Below are 10,012 nucleotides of genomic sequence, written 5' to 3'. Positions count from 1 at the left end.
TTGGCCGACAGGCAAAATTCAATAGACGCACCCTGTTGAGAGAATGAATCTAGTAACTGTTTTTGTGCCTTTTCAGCCATTACATCTTTTTGAGAAGATGTATGGGGGCTAGCAGTTGTCTCGGTTTAAATATTACTCATCTATGTATGAGACAGAGCTACTGGGTTGACTACAGAACCTTCCTTATGTGGTGCACTAGGCACTATCTCCCTCACGCTCATTCATACTACTTTTAGTGGTAAAAGAGTGTTGGTTGGTTCTGTTTTTGTGTTTGTCTTTACAGTCTGGGATAGACGTTGTGGGTTTTCAACCTCATGACTGTCAATGAAAGAAAGTCATTGGAGACTGAACCTGTATCATAGAACATATGGTAATAGAGAGAAAATGATTTACAATAGTGATTTCAAAAGATTTTACATGAAATAAGAAATCACTAATGTAGAAAGAAGTTTAATTTTTGTTTTTCAAAATGAATGAGTTTTTGATAAAACATTGATCACTTAGGGTAAAGTCTAAGTAATTCTCATTCATGTCAAAAGCTTACAAATATCTGCAACATAATGTTAACAAGATATCATTGACCGATACTTGTCAAGTGCTCTGATACCAATTGTTAGGTCCCAATGTGTTTGTAGAAGGGGGGGTTGAATACAAATAGTACCTCTTCATCTTCACTGTCAGTATCATCCCAGCTTCTTCCCTTTGCCAGATAAGCCCTTTCAGAGTTCTTTCTTACTTGCTTTGGCTTCCTACATTCTGTGGCAGAGTGTCCCAACTCATTGCAGTTATAGCATGTAATGGTGCTTCGATCAACCATCCCTGTTTTGTACCCACCACTGCTGGTGTTAGAGGATGAAGATCCACCTTTCTGGAATTTGTTGTAGTTGGACTTGTACTTAAGCTTGGGATTCCTCCTGAATCTGACATTAGAGAATCTCTTGACAATTTGGGCCATTGATTCATCTTCCAATTGCTCCAGCTCTTCCAAGGAATAAAAATCATCACTTGATTGATTTGTAGTAGGAGGATCATATTCTGCTACTAACTCATTTTCCTCACCCTTGGAAAACTGTGCCATTCTTTCTAACTGTTGAGATTGTTGTTGTTGTTGACCTTCAGCTACAAGTGCAGTAGATGTGCTGACCATTCTATCCTTCCCGTAGACTTCCTTATGTTGAATCTGCTCCAACTCATAGGTTTTTAACACTCCATAGAGCCTGTCCAAAGAAATCTCACTCAGATCTCTAGCTTCTCTAATGGCAGTGATTCTATGTTCAAGATGAGCTGGCAGTGTTAAAAGGAACTTTTTGTTGACCTCCCTGATTGAATAATACTTTCCATTGATGTTCAGGTTGTTGATCAACGCATTGTACCTCTCAAACACTTCAGTAATTCCTTCTCCTGGATTTGATTTGACTTTACAATCTAGAAATTTAATCTTGAAGTATGCAGATGAAAAGATGAAATATTTCTTCTTGTTTTTCTTTTCTGCTTTGTTCTTGACTTCTGTGTTCTGGATTCTTGAGTTGCTGCTTCTCTGCTTCTTTTTAATCAACAGCCGAATTAATTGAATTGGAATGACAATCCTTTAAGCTTGTATGACAATCGGTGAGACTATCCTTTTGAGCTAGCAAGACAATCGTTTGAACCAGCATGACTATCGGTAGGACAATCTTTTGAACTGGCATTACTATCGGTAGGACAATCTTTTGAACTGGCATGACAATCGGTATGACAATCCAGATTGTCATGCTAGTTCATTTTCAATTGTCTTGCTGATTTAAGATTGAATTTAATCCAATTAAACTTCTGAAAATTCCTAAAATTAATTCTGAATTAATTAATCAATTAATTTAATTAATCAATAAATTAATCTTTGCAGATATAATTTATTTACTTAATTAAATTATATGACTTAATTAATTAATAGAGAATTAATACTAACCCTGAGCAGCATCCATTCTTCTGAATATCTTCTGAAAATCACTGAGAATTATGAATCAATTCCGCCACTTCAACGTTGACACTCGATGTACTGTCTGGTTCATGAGTGACTAACTTCCATGACGTTTCTTCATGTCTTGACTTTGACGCTTTGATTTTCTTCAGATTAAATCCTTGTAATTAATGATACTCTGACGAGATCTCTGTCACTTGATTAAATCCACGATCTTGATTTATATCACTGAGGCATGATCAACTTCTTGAACTTCTTCCAGTGAATTAACTCCTCAAGTCTGTAGATGAACCTTGTTTCTGAATCCTTTGACAGATATTACTTTGCGAGATCTCTCTGACGGTCGATCCACTATTTACTTATTACATTCTTATTTGAGTTGAGTTGAATCCTCGAATATACAAATAGGCTATGACATATGACTTACACTCAATTCTCCCATCATGCTCATTTCATACTCACTCTGTATTAGCCTAGAGAATCTTTGACAAAGATTTTCATTTATAGATCCAAAAATGATATCTTCCACATAGATTTGAACTAGGATCATATCTTCACCATGCTTCTTGTAGAAGAGAGTCTTATCAATAGTCATGTTTAAGTAGAAATTCTGATAGTGTGTCATACTAGGCTCTAGGTGCCTGTTTCAATCCATATAGAGCCTTGAGTAATTTGTAAACAAAGTTAGAAAATTCTAGATCTTCAAAGCCAGGTGGCTGTTGCACATAAACTTCTTCTTCTAGTTCACCATTAAGAAAAGCACTCTTGACATCCATTTGATACACCTTAAAATTTGAGTGTGCAGCAAATGCCAGAAAAATTCTTATTACTTCTAGTCTTGCAACAGGAGCAAAAGTCTCATCATAGTCAATTCCCTCTTCTTGTGAGTAGCCTTTAGCATCCAGCCTTGCTTTGTTTCTAGTAACAATTCCATTTTCATCCATTTTGTTCCTGTACACCCACTTAGTTCCAATTATGCTTTTGTTCTTTGGTGCAGGGACTAATTTCCAAACTTTGTTTCTCTCAAACTGATTCAGCTCCTCCTGCATAACACATATCTAATCAGGATCCAATAAGGCTTCTTCAGTTTTCTTGGGCTCTACTTGAGATAGAAAACATGCATGTAGGCATTCATTAGCAGTTGCACTTCTAGTTCTCACACCAGCTGAGGGATCACCAATAATAGCTTCTACTGTATGACTCATATCCCACTTTCTAGTGTGTGTCTGTTGACTAGTGCCTTCATCATTTTCTTCAGTATTACCATGACTGTCATTTCCATTATCTCCTTCTCCCCCTAAGTTTGTGCCATCAAATTCAGGTGTCTGAAGAGAGCTATCATTCCCATGATTTTGTTCAGAGGTCTCTTTATTTGTCATTTGTTGTGCCACAACTTCATCTTCCTCATCAGAATCACTATCAATGGTTAGATTCTCAAATGCAAGAGCTTCAGCATCATTTATATCAAGGAATTCCAAGCCTGAACACTTGTCATCATCAAAAGTCACATATGTGCTTTCCATAATTTTCTTTTGATCAATCACATAAACTTTGTAGGCTATTCTTTCCAATGAATATCCCAGAAAAATTGCTTCAAAAACTTTAGAGTCAAATTTTCCCACATATTCAGAGTTGTCTTTTAGACTATAACACTTGCTTTCAAACACATGTAGATGCTTCACTATAGGCTTCATGTTAGACATGATTGAGTAAGGTGATTTTCCATGAGCTTTGTTGATGAGATATCTGTTTTGAGTGTAGCATGCAGTATTAACAACCTCTTCCCAAAAACTAATTGGCAACTGAGCATCTTGTAGCAAGGTTGTAACACCCCCAGATCCGGGGTCGGGGATCCGGGTCGTCACGGTCTTTCTTTCCACAATATCACTTCACTTAATTAATAATAACTAACCTTATGCTGTGACCCCACACTAACACACACCACAACCCGTTATAGTCTCAGAGATGAAATTTAAATAAGTACAAGTCTTTGAATCCACAATTTAAAAGTTATTACAACCCAAAATGATTACTTGATAAATTTACAGTTAATTGCCATTATCTGCCACAAGTTATAATTATACATAATTGATTCTCAAAAGTAGATGGTCTGATCTACAATAGATCTACCTCTGCAGCTATAGCAGCTACAACATCAACGGGAAGACGCGGGACGCTTCCCACGCGCTTGCGCTGGGTCTGCTGGAGTCTGGCCATCTTTCCTAACTGTTGTTGTGTGATGAAGAAATAAAGCAAGGGTGAGCAGCAAGCCCACCAAAATAATATGTATAATGATTAACAATATATGAGCCTTCTCATAGCACTCATGAAAGTCTTGGTCAAAAGAAATGAACCAAGTTGATATCTTAATGCGATGAAGTCGCAAAATATTCAATATATATATATATACTTTTCAAAATATGGGAAGTCCTCTTCCATGCATAATACACACAGAGTTCCAGTTTATAACTGTATATATAAAAATATCGTTGCAAGGTGATCTCATATATCTAACCTTGTCTCAACGTTTTTCCGTAAATCTTTGTCATTCATAAGACAATCATTAACTAGATATAAGTTTAAAAGATGAAGTTACAAGATACCCCAAAATACTTATATCTTTCCCAAATACTACTTGAACTACCCCCGTTCAAGTTATAATCAGTTTCAAAGGTTCATCACATAGATGAGACTACAAGACAAGATTTGAATAGATTCAATCTTTGAATATCATTATAAATAATGAAGTTACGAGATACTTCATTAAGTCCCGATATATAAATATATTCATATATATCTCCCATACATTTCCTGAAAACCTCTGTCATGTAAAGTATGAACAGAGTTGCAATATCCAATGAATTTGGAAGGAAAAGAATTTTGGCATAAACCAGATATCTTGCTGATCAGGCAAAGATACCAATAAGTAACCTTTTCTACTGTAGATGGATGAATTCCTCACCGGTCATCACCCTGGCCGCATTAGGACCTCGCGCTAGACCGTTACCCGGCCACTCACGCGTTGATGGACTGCCACCCAGCCACTTACACATTCATAGCCCGTACCCCGGCCTGTCGCTTATGCCGACTCAATCAGATGGACTTACTTCCCGAACATTGGGCAAGTAATCAAATTGTTTTCTCAAAACAGCAACCATGTTGCGAATATAAAATACACCACAGAGCCGGATCCCCAAGATTTTGAGCGAATATTCAAGTCTCCTTCGAAAGGAAGATCTTAAATCGGAAAACGAGTTTTGGGATCCGCTCTAACTTTTAAAATCATTTTGAAGACTCGAAAACATTTTTAAGAATGTTTGGAGTAAAGCTGATTTAATGAAATAAATCAGTCCCGATATATTAGAAAATATCTGAATATTATTATTTAAATAATATTCCCATAAAGAATAATCTTTATAAAAATAATTGAAGTAGAAGTTTTAAAACTTATACTTGAAACGGGTATTAAATAACCAAAGATACACTTATATGAAAGTATTATCTTTATTTGAATAATCGAAAATAAGTTTGATTATTAACACCTTATTCTTTAATAAAATAAAGAATATATTTCAGTAATAAGCGGAGTCATAATACCTCGAATGAATATTATAAATAATATTCATTAAATAAAATAAAGGAGTCATACATCCTCAAATGAATATTCAAATAATATTCAATTAATAAAATAAAAGGAGTCATAAGCCCTCGAATGAATATTCAAGATAATATTCATTAATAAAATAAAGTTATCGAATAAACCTTATTCGATTAATAGTTTTGAAAACTATAACCATATATATATAAATATATATATATATATATATATATATATATATATAAAATCTACTCGGGATCCTCGACTCCCGGTTTTAGAAAATGTTTTCACCTTTGGGTCCCTATACTAAGGGTATACGCAGATACCGCTTATCTCTAGCATAGGTATTATGCAACGAATAAGCATTTGAACCAACAGATATATAAATCAAGAATACGAAACAGGCATGCATATATATACCATATCAGCATGCTTCAATATATCGCAACATTTGCTAATTAACCAACATGCATCTATCGCAAGATAATGCATATACATATATTCATCACAACAACAGTATAACGGGTAGAAAACTTGCCTGAGCGACTTGGGGTGATAAAAGGCTCGGGACGAGTCTGGTAACCTATAAACAACAAGTAAGTTGGAATTAAACCAAAATCACTTGTAAATCTATACTTTAACTAACTTAGACTCTAACGCTTGTTTTGCGCTCACTGATTCGCTTAAGTCACTCGGGTACCCTCGGCTCCACCATTTTTAATAATTTAACCTTTATGAGTTTTAAAGCGATTCCTTCGCGAGTGTCTTACCAACTGCCTAACACACTTACCATAAATGTTTCATACATTAATTAACCCTTTTCGGTCTTTAACCTATGTTTCAAAGTAAGGCGAGGGGAAAAGTTTCGTTCGCGAAACGCCGTTACTTGAAACGGTCGTTTCTCCTAAACCGTGCATCGGAATCGAACGAACTACATATCAAAACGAAGCTCGTCACATGAGCTATCTAAACATGGCAGTGGTCATAATCTAGCAGGGGGTTCTCGGGTCCTAATGTTATGCACAAAAACAGTCTACTGAAAATCGGACGTTACGACGACTATGTTTACGCGATTTCCCAAATTTAAACCAATTCAAACAACCACAATTTCAACTCCAATTCACAACCCAATCAAACCTCCATCTAAACTACATTATAACAGCCCCCAATCAACTCAATATTACCAATTTATTCATCTAAACCAAGTCAAAAAAAGTGACCAAGAACTTCAAATCTAACAAGCATCACTCCTAACTCCAAAATCAACAAAACCACTTACTAAACAAAGCTCTATTATGAGTACACACTCATTACACTAACCCATCATCTAACATTATGAAATCTAAACCAACAAAACTTAATACTAAGGGTTTGAGAAGTTATACCTTCCTTGGAGAGTGGAGAATCAAGAGAATGGCTTGGAATCACCCTTAAAGTCCTTATCCAAGCTTAATCTAAACAAAACTTCAAGAACACAAATTTTATTTCTTGAAAAACACTATTCACCATCTTCTTCCATGATTTATAGAAAAAGATTGGCTTGGAATTAGAAGCTTAAACTTATAGGAAGTATGTAACTATCCATGGGGAAGCTTAGATAATTACCTTGCTAAATAGTAAGTGGTGGAGCTTGGATCTTCATTTTTTAAGGAATGGGCCGAGAGCATGAAGAAGAAGAAGAGAGATTTTTATGTTTTGCCTTGTTTTGCTTTTGGTTGGTTGGTTTTTGTTGTTTGATTTAGTCAATTACCTTGTTGCCCTTGAATTTGTGTGGTTCTCATTCAACCACACCTCCTTCCTTCCCATGTCATGTCTACATCACTTTGTGATGTCATCACCCCTCCTTTGTCCTCTTTCTATTGGTTGGATGACATCATCCCCACTAATCCCTTTGATTAGCTTTTAATTGTTTGCCTAATGACCGCTGATCTGTTATACGGTTCGCTTAACTTTCGTTCTCGTTTATCGTTTGAGGGATCATACCCGGGATCTTATTACTTAGGTTCCCTTAACCTTTCTCAATATATTGTATTCCTTCTATGATCCTCTCTTATAATCCTTTAATTTAAATCCTTGTTATCCTGTTACCTTTTTCTCAATTCTTTCCGTATCTAGTGGATTTCCGGGAAAAATCAAAGTGTTCGGATTTGGATTCTGACGATCTTTACATACACTTATATCCCATATAAAGTACTAATAAAATCTCAGAATATCCATATCAGAACCCCTACATAGTGTGGCATGAAAAGTTTTCTCATTCAGCAAAAACACTATTCATAAGGGTTTCAAAAATTTCCAAAAATTGGGGTTATTACAGTCTCCCCTCCTTAAAAGGATTCTGTCCCGGAATCAAATAGAAAACAAATGGGGATACTTTCTTAGCATTACACTTTCTAACTCTCGAGTAAATTTTCCCATATTGTGGTCCTGCCACCAAACTCTGCCTAGTTTGATAATCCTTCCCCTAAGCACTTGTTCCTTTTCACTCTATAACCCTTCCTGGTTGCTCCATATAGGTTACGTCGGGTTGCATGTCTATGCGCTCATATGCCCCTATTTGTCTGGCATCCGAATTACACTTCCTTAACATTGATACGTGGAACACGTTATGAACTTGCTACAGGTTCGGGGGTAGGGCTAGCTCATATGCTAACTTCCCAAATGTCTTAATATATCCGAGGGTCCAACAAATTGTAGACTTAGCTTTCCTTTCTTTCCGAACCTCATCAATCCTTTCCAAGGGATACCTATAACATTACTAGGTCCCCTATTTCGTACCCTTTATCCTTTCGTGTCAAATCAACATACTTATCATGTCCATCTTGGGCTACTACCAGCCGTCCTCTGATTAGATCTATCATATCCTTGGTCCTTTAGACCACTGCTGGTCCGAGCATCTTGCGCTCTACAACTTCATCCTAACATAAGGGAGATCGATATTGTCTTCCCTCAAGGATCTCATAAGGCGATATCTCAATACTGACATATGATCTATTATCGTAAGAAAACTCAATCCGTGTTAAGTGATCATTCCAATTTCTTTCAAGTCTATTGCACAGACTCTCATTATAGCTTTTAGCATTAGAGCTTTTGCTTCTCAATACCCATTCTTTTCCAGTTCGTAATCGCTACTACCTTCCGTTCCTAATATTATACTGGTTATACTTTTGCTCGTTAGCGTTCTATAACCTTTTAATAACCACGTCAACCTTAGTATCACGAATGTGTTTCCATTCCGCATACTACCACCACTTTATTACTCCTTTTTCAGTTGTTTCTATTTTCCAAAATTTGATCAATCAAATAGAAGTAAAGGAATTTGTTGAGAGATCACTATGATCATGAACACTTGTTATATCGCTTAGTTAGTACAGAAGGTGGCCAGCCTTTAGTACTTGACAAGCAATTAAACAATAGCTGGTATCCTACTAGGCTTCTATCACACAGATAGATAGTCATTCGGCAATACCTCCCCTTTCTGGAAGGGTTGTTCTTCTCAGCTTACATGAAATGAAAAGAAGAGAAAAGAATGAATTGAAGAGAATTGTATATATGAAAAAAAATATACTGCCACAAAATATCTGGCTTGGAACCTACCTCTGAACTATAGAGGTTTGTCATAGGAGAACAAATCATATACGTATATAAATCAACATTAAGCATTATAACCTCGTATTTCCCATGCCTAAATATTTTCGCTATCCCGTCCATCATTCTATGGACCCACACTCTTCCTCGAGCTTATACATAATCACCTTTGAAACTCCCTCGACATCGAAAATCGAATCTGGGATCTCATTCTATACATCATCGTTACTAGAATTCTATGCTTGCACCGCAACCTTCCTCGTATAATAATACGACTCTCTATTGATAAGAAAGAATAATTATTCACTAGGTAGATACTCTACTTAATTAGTCTATCAATAATAACTTATACACTACCACGACCCGATTAGTGGTACTCAATCTCTACACCCATTCCAATACAACTCTCACGGTTGTAATCAGCTCAATACTCGCAGAATCATTGCTGCCTTACTATGGTCCACCACTGACCTACTGTCGTCATTCATTTTCCATGAAGTCTTAATAGCTAACCATACGGAGTCCATACATGTCGTATCAAATCCTTCTAAGGAGGTAACATAATCACCATTCATGATTCATGGAGTACACTCCTGATCCTGACATACATACATGACATGAAGCATATAAAATTGCAGAAGAGTTTCAATCAAAGCACTGATAGCAGGTTAATACCATTCTTAATCATATGCCTTCAATAGAAGACTTAACTCAAAGGTTTGTTTGGTCCTTTTTGAAACATGGTCCTGGCTTATCTCAAGATAGGACCTTCTAAGATAGATAGCCCGTTTATGGCGATTACACGAATTAAACCTTTACCAACTACTATTACGGTTGGGTATTGCACAGTCATCAGAAGGAATGTCAAT

The sequence above is a fragment of the Apium graveolens genome, chromosome 4 (genome assembly GCF_009905375.1).
Source record: "Apium graveolens cultivar Ventura chromosome 4, ASM990537v1, whole genome shotgun sequence".
Classification (NCBI taxonomy): domain Eukaryota; kingdom Viridiplantae; phylum Streptophyta; class Magnoliopsida; order Apiales; family Apiaceae; genus Apium; species Apium graveolens.
Note: the sequence above shows the minus strand (reverse complement) of the source record.